The sequence below is a fragment of the Felis catus genome, chromosome A2 (genome assembly GCF_018350175.1).
Source record: "Felis catus isolate Fca126 chromosome A2, F.catus_Fca126_mat1.0, whole genome shotgun sequence".
Lineage (NCBI taxonomy): Eukaryota > Metazoa > Chordata > Mammalia > Carnivora > Felidae > Felis > Felis catus.
Window position 1 is genome coordinate 67,692,696 of NC_058369.1, and position 15,773 is coordinate 67,708,468.

Sequence of the window (15,773 nt, forward strand, 5' to 3'; positions counted from 1 at the left end):
CTTCTCCATGCTGCCCTGCATGGGGTGGTGTGCACCCTCTGATGAGATCTGTGAAGTAGAAAACTATCTTTTCAATGACAATTGTCTCCTGATCTGTTGGCCTCACCATAGCCAAATAATAGTAAAACTTCTATTTTAAGGCATTTGTCATGTCTTTTTTCCATATATTTATCCAAATTACCAGAATATGATTTGAAAAATCCTTAACATCATTAGTCATCAAAATAGTAGAAGCTATGATATATCGTTATGCAGACTAATGAGAATGATTACATTCCAAGAGGCAGATGATCCAAATGTTGGTTCGTAACATTCAAAAACAACTGACTACTGTTGGGAAGGCAAGGTGAAACAAAGAGAATACTGCCTGAAATTATCTGCTATCACAAATACATACATATATGCATGTATTTGTATATATATATATATATATATATATATGTACATATACACACACACATATATATGTGTATATATATATATGTGTGTGTGTATATGTACACATGTACATATATACATATATACATATGTACATATATACATATATACATATGTGTGTGTATGTATATATGTATGTATGTATATATGGGCTCCAGATGCCGAAATACCACTTGTAGGTATATTCCCAACAGTAATGAGTACATACTTATGCAAGAGGCAAATAATAGAAGATGCTTAAAGCAACACTAATTACAAAGCAAAATGGAAATGGCCACATTTCTATCAAGAATTAGACAAGTAAATATCTTGTGGCAATGCACATCAACCAAATCCTTCCAGGCTCCATTTTGTGATAGCAGAGTAGAAAAACTAGACACAAAACAGTATTCTATACTGTGTGATTTCAATTATATGATGACCTAAGACAGTGAAAAATGATCTATAGCATTAAAGGTCAGCATAATGATTACATTTGTGTAGAGTCATTGAGAAAATATGACTGGGGAGATTTTGCAACGTCCTGGAGCATAAAACACTTTAGTATAGGTACATATAGTTAATGCAGAAAAATAGTCTGGGCTTTTGGGGTGTACATAAATGTATGTATAAAAATGGAAGCTATTAAAATACTTAATTGGTGCATTGTGAAGTTTTGACCTATTTTATGAAAGTAAAGCTGATAGCTGTATCAAGAATGAATTATGTTAGAAAAAAAGAGAGAAACATTGAATGACGTAATGTTAACTTCTAGACCTGGTGATTAAAAGAGTATTTAAACCATTAGAAAACAGGGATGGGAACAAAATAAGGTTTGCCTGAGCAAAAGTCAGGATTTGGCTAGAGATACTGTTGCTATTTGAGAATTAGCCAAGGACAGGAAGAGAATGTCCTGAGGCAGGCATGAGTTTCTAAATAGCTAAGCAGAAGTTAAGTCAGTGTAAATAAGAAAAGAAGCAACATAAAGTTGTACATAAAGTCCATCCTCATTATTCATGGATTCTCTGTGTGTAAATTTACCTACTTACTAAAATTTATTTGTAACCCCAAAATCAATACTTGGAGTGCTTTCACAATCATTTGTGGAGAAACACAGAGCAGCAAAAACAATTTGAGTGGTAGTGGGGTCATCGAGAGGACGTGCTCACCCATTGATCCCAGAGCCAGACCCCAGCACTGGTAGGTTCCTCACCCCCTCCCGTGTCCTTGGAAACTGCTTCCCCTTTGCCTTCCCCATTCCCAGAAGCTGCCCACTGACACACCCTGAGAGAGATAGTGATGTGATACTGAGACCATCTGGACAGTACACATGGCTTTAAGATATGGGGACTGGTGGGGAGATGTCTTGCAGCCACCCAAGGTAATCTTCATTTGAAAAATCCTTGCTTGTTATACCTGCCACTCACCCATCTTGGGAGGCCTGTCTCTGTCTTCCAGCTCCCTCTGCACTCTGCATGTGGGGGATGATTACAGATCTCACCTGGGAAGTTCCTGAGAGTGTGAACCCACATTTGGAGGCTGGAAAAAGTGGACCTTAGGAAGAAGGCTTCCACAGGGAAATCCTGAAGTGGCGGGCCATTGCTGGAGGGGGGGGGGGTGGAGGGAAGGGCAGCCTGCGTGGCAGATGCTTGGGGACATTGTGTGAGTATGGGGGTGCTCCCAACACCAGATGCTTCAGAGTGCTCCTTTGAGGGGCCGTCTGAGCACACTGTGAAAGAGAAGCCCTGAGGAAGTGAGGACAGAGAAGAGGGTGTGTTGGGACTGACAGTGAAACAGATGAAGCCCCAAACCACCAGACCCCTAATACAGAGGAAAGCAAAAGCACAGCCACAGAAACCCTAGCCAGTGGGAGAGCCCTAGTTCAGGAAAGGCTCATGATGAGAGAATGTACTCGCCCTGAGCTCATGGGTACCACCTGCCAAGTTCCAGCAAAAGGCCAGGGAGAGGATCCAGGCATAGCTACTCTGGCCGTGGGACACAGAGACAATGTGATTTCTCTTACCAGGCAGGAGGCAGAGAAAATGAGCAACATCACCATCCTCCTGCCCTCCAGCAAAGCCTGCATAGTGCTCAGGAATTCATGGAACTCAATCCCTTATGCACTGAATTATTCTATCTTTCAGGGAGGTGCTGTTCAGCGAGAGGAGTTCCCTGGGCATGCGGGACCCTGGAAATCATAGGGGAGGTACAAAAAATTCTTAGGGAGCTGAGAATGAGACAGGACAGGTCCCTGTCATTCAAGGCCTGGATGAGGCCATATTCACTGCAAGAATGGAAGCCAAGATTCTCCAGTTCCTCCCCAGCACCCGATATGGGATGCTGATATCCATGTTGAGCCCGGTCATGGGGTAAGATATTTATGATGCTGGACAACTGATTGTTGATCTGGCGGAAACTGATAAGTCCCCAAAATGGGTATGAACTGCGGGAAAGGCTCAAGACAAAGAGTAAGCTCAGAAAGACAAAAGGCTATTCCAATCGGCTGTAAAGCGCTGGATAAAAATAACCTGAAAATAAATGTGGTTTGACCACATGGTCGTGGGGGCCCCACCTAAACATATAGACTGACAACTCAAAACTGTGTCAGTTGGCCTATGGAAAGCCTTAAAACCTAAACAATAGGTCGGACTGTCTTCTTCTGCCCCTACTATCCCTGCTCCAGAAAAGGCCTCAAGAATAGAATCCTCTTCGGGGTTCATGCCTCCCACCCCCAGGGATAGGATCCAGGCCAAGACTTCCTGCAGATGAGGGCCATTGGAGGTGACTGTAGGCCTCACACTGAACTCACTATTCTCTGCTTCTCCAGAAACACACAAAAAGTGGTGGCTCTGGTGGATTCTGGAGCTGGATATACTGTGATGCATGGTACTTGGTTTTCTGGCCCCCTCAGTGACATTGATGATTATGGAGGCAAATAGTGATGGTCAGGATGATCCCTTGATACTGAAAGTTGAACTCTCCCACCTGAGATTATGAGGTTTTTATGTCTTCAATACCAGAGAACATATTGGACATGGATATCCTACAAGGTCAAACTCTGCAAACCTCTATCAGTGAAGTCGGGCTCAGGGTTGATCACACCAGTGCTGAAGGGAAATGTCAACTGGGAACCTGTAAGCCTGTCACCCCCATGAAAGGTGGTAACTGCCAGATGATACAAATTGCCTGGGGGGCATAAGGAAATAAGAGAAGCTCTCTAAGAACTTCACTGAGTGGGTATTTTATGTCTGGCCTACAGTGCCTTCAACAGACTGGTATGGCCAGTAAAGAACCCAGATGACTCATAGCAGAAGAGGGTGGACTACTGAGAACTGCACAAGGCTGTTCCCCGTCCATGTGTCTGTGCCCAGCACGACCACCACCTCAGGTACTTTGGCCATGTGAGGGTACCATGCTGGGCTGGACTTAGCAAATACTTTTTTCATCATATCCCGGGGCACTGAGTCACATCAATTTGCTTTCACCGTGGGGGCAACAATGGACCTTTCAAGGTAACCTGCACAGCCCCACTGTATGTCAGGATGATAGCTCAGGACCTATCCCTGTTCCCCTTTCCCACATCAAGAAAATGGGCCCATTACATCGATGATACAATGTTCACATGGAAGCCTTGTCTCTGCTGCAGAGCACCCTACAGGCTTTGCTGGAGCATGTGCAAGAGGATGGGGAGGGGCACACAGGAGATTCAAAGTCTAAGCACTGTCATAAAATTTTTTGAAATTTGTCTAGTTGGATAAGCCTTGTATTGCCCCAGAAACTCTGATTGAAAAAGTATAAGCTCATCCAACGGCTAACAATGTGAAAGAGGTAGAAGACTTGATAGGGATTTTCAGATTTTGGAGGACTTTTATTTCCCATGGACACGATTCGTCCATGCATTATACCACCTGGTAAAGAAAGGGCATGGGGGACTGAGACAAAAATACTAGTGAAGCAGATTAAAGCTCTAGCCATCTTCCAAGTTGGGCTGCCATTTGAGTTATATGTGTCTGTGACTCTGGAAGGTATGGGTAAGGCATTACGGCACAGACAACCTCTTCCAGGTAAAGCCTCTCACAAAGGAACAGCATATTGTGGTAAGAACCTCCATGCTCATTAAGGGATTTGTTGAAAATATATTCCATTGACCCACTTGTACCATGGCTCAAAGTCCAACTTTGATGAAGCGCTATGCAGAGGAATACCCAGTCTGCGCTGCCCACTGTTTGTAGAAATGCAGGTGAAAATAGGCCTTGTAGAGGACACAGATCCTCCAAATGCCCCTCTCCCCATCCTTGTCCCCCTCTGTGTGTTACCTGAGCAGCTGAGAAAAGATCTCTCTCCAGGAGCTGTCAAAGGAATGCTGGTCTGGGGACACAGGGCATCCCCCATATACGATGAGGATGAGGGAGGAGAAGTCCCCACAGAACCACCCCCTACAGAATCCAGAACTCTCAAGGCAGTGTCTTCCCCACTAACCCCTATCCCTCAGGGCCCCACGTCCCTGGAAGAAGCCCCCTTCTCCATTCTCCGGGTGTCTGTAGGGAAAAAGCAAGGGGAATTCCTTCTGTAGCCTGGTATACAGATGGGTCTAATCTGGCAGCCCACCTACAGAGACAGCAGTTGCTCTCCAGCTCAACATTAACCCCATCTGGATGGAAACAGAAACAAAACTCAGCAGCCAGTAGGATGGACTCAGGGTATGTTGGTGGTCATTCATGAGCCCTGGCTATTAACCCTTGGCACAGACAGTTGGGCTGTCCTGAAGGGATTAGCCCTGGGGCTTGGACATTAGGAAGCCAAGGGATAGATGATCATGAACAAGCCTTTGTGGGGTCGGGATGTGTCAAGGGCCATTTGGGTCCATCTGTAAGACCTTGAGGCAGTCCTCATTGTTTTCCACATCCCCACTCATAAAACATCACACCCCCTGACAATCAGGAAATGATGCCCTAGCTTGGATATGAGCCCTAGCAACTGACCCTTCACTAGTTATAGCAGATTGAGTACACAGAAAAAGTGGCCACCACAAGTGGGATGGCACACAGCTAAGGATGCTGGACTTCCTTTGAAAGACCGTGACTTGGTTAAGGCAGTAACAGCCTGTCTCATGTGTTCTAAACAATGTCCAAGCCAAAGGAGTCTGGGAAAATTCGCTAAAGTTTCAGCTGGTGAAAGATTGGCAAATTGGCAAAAAAGAGAGAGAGAGAGAGAAATAAAAGAATAGTGAAGGTTTAAATATGACCTGGTTTGTGTGGACACCACATCTGGCCTAACCCAAGCTTATCCCTAATGCTGTACAAACCAAGCTGCTGCCATTAGGGGATTAGAGAAGCCAAGCACCATGTATAGACACCCTCATTGAATAGGTAGTGATCAGGGGGTCACATTTCAAAGGCCATGTGTGCAAAACTGGACAGAAAAATAGGACATTGAACCAAGAAACCATCTCCCCTATAACTGCAAAAGGCAGAGTTAGTAGAAAGGGAAAATGGGATATTAAAGCAGCAGATTAAATTACTAACAGGTACAATCAACTTTGTTGGGTGAACTACAGTACTGTCCCAGGCTTTTTTTTTTTTTTTTGAGAGAAAAAGAGAGAGAGCACAAGGGGGGAAGGGCAGAGAGCGGTGGGGCCAGAGGATCCCAAAGTGAGTTCTGCACTGACAGCAGCAAGCTCCATATGGGGCTCAAACTCACAAACCATGAGATCCTGACCTGAGCTGAAGTTGGATGCTCAGCCAACTGAGCCACCCAGACACCTCTGTCTCAGGTTTTGATACATTAGAATGATCACCCATTGCCACATAAGTCAGATTGGGGACTCTTGTTGAGACATCAGTATTGTAAAGGTATGAAGTCACAGGAAATGTGACTGTCCTGTCCTGTCCATTTTCCTGCCACTGTAGATCAATGTGCTATGCTGCTGAGAACAACAAGCCCTGTCACATCTGGGAGAAGAGTTATCTACTGGAATTTACAATGAGACATCCTGCCATGATGAGTGAATTAATTTGCACCCCTGAAAGATGGGAGATCACTCAATCTACACTAAGATCTCTTTGTCCTTCTGTGAACTGAACCTATTGAAATGCACTATGTCTGGAATGGGATATGCATCATTCAAAGAGGGAGAAAAGTTGGAAGTCCTGGTCTGGCATATGCCCCACACTGAGCCCATTTCCTCACACCTGACAATGCTGCCTCCCTTGGCCCTCACGTATGGTACGCATAACCTGGTCAAATTCCTAAAATGGCAACCACATTAACATTTAAGGATTAGGCCATAAGTGTAATTCTTAGAGAAGGGGGAAGACCTCCCCATACAAGTTCCTACCAAATATTTGTCTTTTTTGACCTTATAATTCTGTTGTATCTGTGGCCACAGGATGGTATTTGATGGAAATACCTTTCTACAGTGGGCCCACTTATATGCCCAACAAAGAAATTAGTCCAACCGCTTTTTATGTGGAGAGCTGCTCCTCTCCAGCTCATCAGGATTGCCATGGTGGATATTGCTCGTCTAAAGTAGGGATTGGAAGGCCTTAATGCAGTACATTAAAGAAGAACAAGCTAGGACTAATACTTCAATTCATCTGATATTACCAGTACTGATCCAGAAACCTGGCCTGTGGCACACACTACAATGACACTTGGCTTGGGTATTCTTTTACTGTCAATCAAACTATACTGGAAGACCATAAAACTGTTGGCTAGAAAGTTCTAGAAATACCACCATCAGAGCCATGGGTGGGTATGCTCAGATTTGGGAATGGGTTTATATGGCTTGCTCTAGCTTATGGACATTTGAACACCTGGGCACCCTGTCTTGGGGACAGAAAAACCTCTCTCAACAGAACCAACCCAATTGCACCCCAAATTATGTAAAACATGGAGCTATGTGGTCATTCTGTCACATTAAAGGATAGTGACTGGTTGGCACTGGCTGGTGATACCACCTAGGTATTTATTGGATAACCTTGAATGGGACCCAGTGGTTATATTGCACAAATCCTTGCCCATAAACTCCACCTGGTTGGTTGGGTTGCTGCACCTTGGGTTTTCCTTGGGTACAAGGGAGAATCCGTCCCATGATAACAATAATTGCCAACCTCCCTTCCTCAAGGTCAGGTAAGCATGCTCTGCTTTTCACTGGCATGATCATTTATTTGACAACCATCTTTATTCCCTCCGCTGGCCTGGAGGATGTTCCATCACATACAGACGCTCTTATTAAATTCACCTAGTAAGCTTAAATGAGAGCTGGCAAGCCTATGCTTACTGAACACTGAAATGTCTCTGATGAGAAAAGCCATCCTCCAAAATAGGATGGCCTTAGACATTATTACTGCCTCATAAGGAGATATCAATATCATTATCCAAACAGAATATTGTATGTTCATACCTGATGCGTTTGCTAAGGCATCATCTTTATTAGGTCATCTGAGGACACAAGTGAATGTCCTGAGTGATCTGACCACCCAGTCTAGGAGATTTCATAAATCAGAGATTACGATAATGGGACTCTAAGGGTAAAAAGTTGTCACTAATTTTGGGAATCATTATCTTAATCTGTATTTTCTCTTTCATGTGCCTGTATTGTTTTTGTGGCATCTACCTCGAATGCAGCCAGATGGTCTCCTAAGGAAGGCCTCCATGCAGAAGGCCTCCATGCTGCTGAAACTTCTTGCTGATGATGTAGGTCCCACTGCAGAAGAGAAGGGAATATGATATTGAAAGAGGTCACGAGAGGTGGAGCGTTGGGGGAGAGCATCAAGGAGGCATCACTTTAACCCTAGGAAATGTTATTTTGGGGGAGATCATTGAGAAAATGTGACTGTCAGTTCACACTTGAAATGGATCCAGCAGTCACAAGATCCTCAGCCTTTCCCTTGTCCATGTAATGTGCATCCCATTGTCTTCTTCAGCCCCAGAAATTTCCTGAAAGACACAGCCTTGAGCTAATAATGTGGTTTTGAGACCATGTGGATGATAAGTGTGACAAAACCTGATGAAGACTTTTAAGACATTGTAGGCAAAGGCAGAGATGCTCTCATCTTGTGGTATCCAAGACAAGCCTTGTATGTAACTCCCTTTGTTTCTTATAGCTGCCACCTGCCCATCTGAGTGATCTGCCTCTTTCTTTGGTCTCCCCCTACCCTCCATATATGGGGCTGATTTCAGATGTCACCTGGGAAACTTGAGGGTGTGAAATTACATCACCTAATGTGCAGGGTCCAGATGACACTGGACAAGGAGACACTCTATTGTCTCAACTCTCATACTATAAACAAATATTCTTTTTGTTTGGTCTATTTAGTACCCAGCTTCTGGAATTTTTGTGTTGTTATTGGTGATTTCACTGTTTATACAATGGCTCTGAAACACAATGCTGAAGTGCTGCCCAAGGTTCTGAAGGGTAAGAAGAGTCCAATGTGCTGCATGGAGAAAATACAGGTACTAAATAGTTTGTGTAGAATGAGTTGTAGCACTGTTGGTGCTAAGTCCAATGTTAATCAATCAATAGTATACACTAAATAAGGTGTCTATAAACAAAAACACACACACAAAAAACAGGTTATGTATTGATCAGTTGATGAATCAGTTGGCCAGAAGCTTGCAGGAAACTGACTGTTTCCTGGAAAATCTTGCCTATTTGGAAGTCTGGGTTCACCCATAACAAAGAGATCATGAGTGGAATTTGTTAAGACTTACACTCTTCCATGAAGAGAGGGGAAAGTGGGTGATGGCATTGAGGAGGGCACCTGTTGGGATGAGCACTGGGTGTTGTATGGAAACCAACTTGACAATAAATTTCATATTAACAAAAAAAAAGACTTACACCCTTCCTGAGAAATTTAGTAGCCATCGACCCACACAAGAATCAGCGCCACACAATTCTAACTCAGTGGCAACAACTTATGAACTGCTTAAATGAAATGACTCAAAGTGTGTGTTTTCAGATGGACTATGGAGATCCTATACTTTAAAAGTTAATTGCTGGCAGGACACGCAATTTGAGATGGTCAACAGGTGATGACCCTCAGAATGAAACAGGTAGACTAAGGAGGAAGAAAGGCAGGAACAACACCTTAGTGTATTCACTAATACACTCACTTTGAAAGATAGGTGGGAGGGTTGTTAAGTCAAGGAATCATTGGGGCTTTCACAGTCTTCTTGAGAAAAGAGCTTGAGGAGGATGTCTTCAAGGAGAGGGGTTTGTACTTAAAAGAAGAAAAGCAATTTCACTTGAAAGGTGATGGCAGGAGTGAGATTGTCATTACTTAAGTATAAGATTAGTAATGAAGGAGAGACATAGAGTTTATATTTTGGAAAAAAGGAATATCTGGAGACAAAGCAAAGGAAAGATGATATGAGATAGAAGTGGTGTTTAGGAAATTGAGTGGTTTTTTTTGTTTGTTTTGTTTTGTTTTTGTTTTGTTTTATTTCTTTCTTTTTTTTTTGTAATATGAAGTGGACATAAAAATATTTTTAGGCCAAGAATATGAAGTAGAATGACATGGTATGTTATTATATGGCAGTGGGAGAGGATTGAACCAAAAGTAATTTGTAGGGCTATAGCAATGAATAGAGATATGCCATTTTTTATCAGAGAGTGAGGGATAAAAGGGAGGGGGTAAAAATTAAGTGGATAATAAAAAAAGGAAAGGAAAAACAAAATCAGGAAGAGAAGAAATAAGTATTTTTGTAAACCTATTAATACATTTAGAGATGATTGTCAATAAAGTTCAGTTTTAATATATTAAAATTCTAATATATTAACAGTTTCCTGGACGTTGTTAGGCAGAGTGACAGGTTTGAAGAATTTTGCCCTTCCAATCGCTTAGGAAATGTTAGGGACAAATATAATAGGGACACATTCAAGCCGGTTTTGGAACAAAAGAGCTGACATTATGGAGAGCTGCATCTAAAACAGCTTGGGGAAGGATTCCAAGAGAAGATGGCATTTGAGCTGAATCGTAAAGGGTGTGCAAGAGAGATAAATGGCGAAAAGAGTAAGTAAAACTCTAGGAAGGGGGAAGCAGAGGCAAGAAAGTAAGAAAAAGCTTGACAAAGTTGGAGAGCTGAAGAAATTGAAACATCAACAGTAGAATTTGTAAGTGTCTAAAAACATCAGCTGGAGCCAGCTAATGGCAATAGGAATGATGCGATGAATTTCTTTTTTTTTTAAGTTTTAGAAATATCATACAGATGGTAGCTTGTGGAATGTCATCTATCTTCATAGTGAAATAGGAACTAGAACCTTTACCCAGAGTGTGGTGTGCAAGTAGGTTGGGGATATGAAAGCAGTGGAGATTATTTTGAACAGCTGCTATGAGAAGAGTTATAATGAGCCAATTAGAGGTGAGGAAAAGCATTGCCAAATATCGCTAAAACCGTGGCCAAAGTTGCGGAGCATGAAATTGTGGTGGATCTGATAATCACAGGTATGCCAATAGCGGTTCAGGGTGAGCAACATAAAGAACAGAATAAGATAGTGTTGGATTATTGTGGGCAATATGTATCTGGTTGACGCTGCAGACAGAGGACAATCAGAGACATTAACTCAGAACACAATTAAATTGGTGAACCTTAGAATCCAATATGGGTATGGATGAATAAGTAAAGCCTGGAGCGGACTGAAAACACAGAAGAGAGAAGAATGCCTATTGGGATAGATGTTGAATGAGTACAGAATCAAATAAAAGACATCACTGAAAGAACATAACTATGGTCAATACTGGGATCAAATAGTTCAATGAACTCATGATCAGATTGCTATCTGGTAAAAACAAGCTTTAGGGTTTAAGTCACTGATGGATAATAAAGCAGGCCAGGGTCGAAGAACTGAGAATCCAAATACTAGATAATGAACTCAAAGTGGTGGGAAGTACAGCAACAGATCAGAACACTGGGGCCATGCCACCTACCATAAGACCCCAGTGACAATCTTTCTTTTTTTTTCCTTCCTTCCTTCCTTCCTTCCTTCCTTCCTTCCTTCCTTCCTTCCTTCCTTCTTCCCTCCCTCCCTCCCTCCCTTCCTTCTTCTTTCTTTCTTCCTCCCTCCCTCTGTCATTTCTCTTTCTTTTCTTTCTTTCTTTCTTTCTTTCTTTCTTTCTTTCTTTCTTTCTTTCTTTCTTTCTTTCTCTTTATGAGAGACTGCTTGAATAAATGTTTCATAGATTTAAATTCAACTGAATAAGAATGCAACATGACAAAATCTGGAGGTTTACTCCAAAATTATAGCTTTTGTAGTAAAGTTTCACTGTACAAAATTGTCTGTGGGGAAATTATTTTTACAAATGTATTAAATTGAAATAATCCTTTTCATGTTTCCCATTTGTGTGTTTAGTGTCATATTAAATGTCATTGGCACTATTTATACGCTCTAAGCCTAATGGGAAAATGACCATGGATTGTTGTGTGTTCAAAACTGTAGTCATTTTTGGACAGTTGTATACTAAATGTTCAACTAATATTTGTGGAGTGAATGCATTATTCCTAGAATTGAAGTCAAGGTGTATGGAGTTAAATCTATTTGTCTCTTCTTAGCTTGTAATCTTCTACAAATAATTTACCTTACTTTTAGTTTTGATTCTTTACATGTATTTCTGGTATGTAATAATAAAACATAAGGTATATTGGAAGGATACAATACAATATAATACAATACAATACAATATTGGAAGGATACAATACAATACAAGGTATATTGGAAGAATACAATAAAATATTAAAATGCTTTAAATAATAATAGTTAAATAAGCTTATCTGAACTTAGTATTTCTTTTACTCTAGTTTATAATATGAAGCAAGCTGTTCAAGAAAACCTAACATTTAGGATTTTAAACTTTTCTTATTTTTGAGAAAGAGACAGAGTGTGAGCAGGGGAGGAGCAGAGAGAGAGAGAGAGAGAGAGAGAGAGAGAGAGAGAGAGACAGAATCTGAAGCAGGCTCCAGGCCCTGAGCTGTCAGCACAGAGCCCCATGCGGGGCTCAAACCCACGAACTCTGAGATCACCACCTGAGCCAAAGTCAGACACTCAACCGACTGAGCCGCCCAGGCGCCCCTAGCACTTAGGATTTTAAATGTGATATGACTTTCTTTCTCATCAGGAATTGCTGTTGCATATACATTTCTATTTTAATCATAACCTATCACTTCATTATTCATTGCCTTTAAAAGGATATGACTTTCAAGCATTCAAAATACAAATCCAAAGTGTATCACTCTTAGAATTTATGCATTTATCTTTAGCATCACATCTAAGACTATGACATAGACTAGTCCCATATCTCTAAGAAAGTCTATTCTGCCTCGTTCCAGCCAATAGCACCCCAGTCAGAACAGTATAGTCTTCTTGCTTCGTTAAAGCTTTTGACATTTGTCCTGCTTGTAGCATTTATCAGTAGTTTGTTCTTTTCAGATTTTTCTTTAATGTTACATTGTATAACTGATATATTTTTATCTATTCTACTGTTAGTTGATATTTGAGTAGTCTCCCATAGTACTATAACAAATGTGCTTTTCCCAAATCCCTTTGAAAACATGTTTACAAAGTAAAGTAGAAAATAGTTTAAACTCCATGATAATGAAATTAGGACAGGTTAAAAATTGAAGGACCCAATGGCTGAACCGTTCTAAGATCTAATTTATAGCATTAAATGCAAATGTAACAGAAAAAAAAGGTTTAAAAATAAATAATCTAAATAGAAGAAATAAAAATAACACACACATTAATGTAAAAAGTATTGCTAAAAAATAAAAATAAATAAAATGAAGTATTACATAAGGTTACCAAAAAAATATAGAACGCTCATGTAAGTTTTAATTTCAGATAAACAGATAATTTTTAGTATAAGGAGTACCCAAATGTTGCCGGGAATGTGCTTATACAAAAAAAAAAGTTGTTTATTTGAATTTAAATTTGTGTATGTTTTGTTTTGTTTTGTTTTCTTTATGATATTTTATTTTTTCTAAGTCCAACATCCCTAAATAGAAAGTTAATAACTAAGATAAGAAAATAATGAAACAGAAAACAAATACATGATAAATGTATCCATAAAAAATATTATTCTAAAAAACTAATAAAATTGATAACACTTGGGTATCTGGGTGGCTCAGTTGGTTGAGCATCTGACTCTTGATTTTGGATCAGGTCATGATCCCAGGGTTGTGGGAATCCCACAGTGAGCATGGAACCTACTTGAGTTTCTGTCTCCTTCTCCCTCTGCCACTCTCTTTCACTTGCTCTCTCTCTCTCAATTAAATAACTAAATAAATAATAAAAAAAAATTGAAACACTTGACAATATCATGGGGCAAGAGAGAGACTGATGGAGGAAGAGAAAGATAAAGACCAAAAAACATAAGTAAGCAATTAAGACAGAAAAAAATAGTTAATTACTACAAACCTTAAAGACATAAAAAAAAAATCCGAAGAGATTATGTTTAACTTCATGTCTATGAAAATGAAATTTTTTAAGAAATAACCAAATTACAAGAAAAATAATCATGAAAAACAAAGAAAAACATGAATGGAAAATTTGCATTCACTTTTTAAAAATTTTATTTAAATCCAAGTTAGTTAACATATAGTGTAATAATGGTTTCAGGAGTAGAATTTAGTGATTCATCACTTATGTTTAACACCCAGTGCTCATCCCAACAAGTGCCCTCCTTAATGCCCATCACCCATTTGGCCCATCCCTCCATCATTCATTTTTAAGAAATTCTTATATTTGAATACAGTTGTCACATAACATTAAATTAGTTTCAGGGAGAGACCATACTGATTTGACTTCTCTATACATTACGCTATGCTCACAAGTGTTACTGCCATCCGTCACCATATATCACTATTACAATATCAGGGACTATATTTTAGTGACTATATTCTGTATACTGTGTCTTTTATTCCCACGACTTCTTCATTCCATAACTATAAGCCTATAACTCTCACTCCCATTTATCTATTCATTATAATAATAAAATATTATTATAATATTTTATATATTTTATATATTTATTATATTTATATATATTATTTAATATATATAAAATAATAAAAAATATTATTAAACTTTAAACCACAATTATAAAGTTTTTCTCAAAGAAAATTTAAGAATCTTATCTATATTAAAAAATAACAGAAATCTTATATACTTCTAGAAATTAGTGAAAGAGATATTCTAATTTATTTCCTGAGGATAATATAACTTGACATCAAAACCAGATGAGAACCCAACAAGAAAGAACATTTTCAGTTCCAGCTCTTTAAATGGATGACAATGTAATAATAATAGTAATAATAATAATAGTAATAATAACAAATAGGTATTTTATATTAATATATAAAAAGAATACTGCATCACAATCAAGTTCATTTTACTGTATAATCTCAAGGTTATTTTAACATTAGGATATTAGTGTAATGAAAGAAAAATGAGGATACAATTATCCAAATAGACATTAATACCAAATACACATGAATACTTCTACCAAAGTGAAATTGTCAAAAGGAATCCTTAATCTGCAAAAACAAAACAAAATATCAAAGCAAGACAAAGAGAACAGTAAGCACTACCTAATGCTGTAATACATTTCTGTTGAGAACCCAAGAATGCTCTGTATCATTCTTTGTTTTCAACTCTGTGCTGACCTCTCTAACAAGCAGAATATGACAAGAAAATATAACAAACACAACAGGACTGGAAATGAAACAATGGTGTCCTATTTTGCAGAGGATACTTTTATAGACAGTCCAAAGGATCCACAAATAAACAAGTGACCTAATACAATGTGCTTCCTGATGTGAGACAATAAGGAATGCACATTATTTCTATTTTATTTTTTACAAACATATCAACCTGCATATGATCACAGACAAACCTAAAATATAGGATAGTCTACAGAAAAACATGTTTGTACACTTTTCAAATTTGTCAGAAAAAAAAAACAGAAGCATTTGGAGTAATGCTTTAGATTTTAAAAAAAGCATGAAGGAAGATGTTAAATCAAATGAAATTGATAAACTATGATTGGGCGTTGGATCAAAAAACAGGTATAGAACATTTTAGAAATACATGCAACTATCTTAGATAATGTTTAATTATTTTTTTAATTATTATTATTTTAACTGTGAAAATCATCATGTGGCTATATGGGTATAGGTCCTTGTTTTTAGCTGTTCAGGAAACCATTTCTAAGTAACTGGCAAAAATAATCCCCTCCCTCTCTAATCAGAAAGCAAATATTGTCAAATGATAACTATTGGTAAATTTAGGAGAATTGTGCTTTTCTTTCAACTTTCCTAAAAATAACATTTTAAAAATACTGACAACTACTATGTAATTA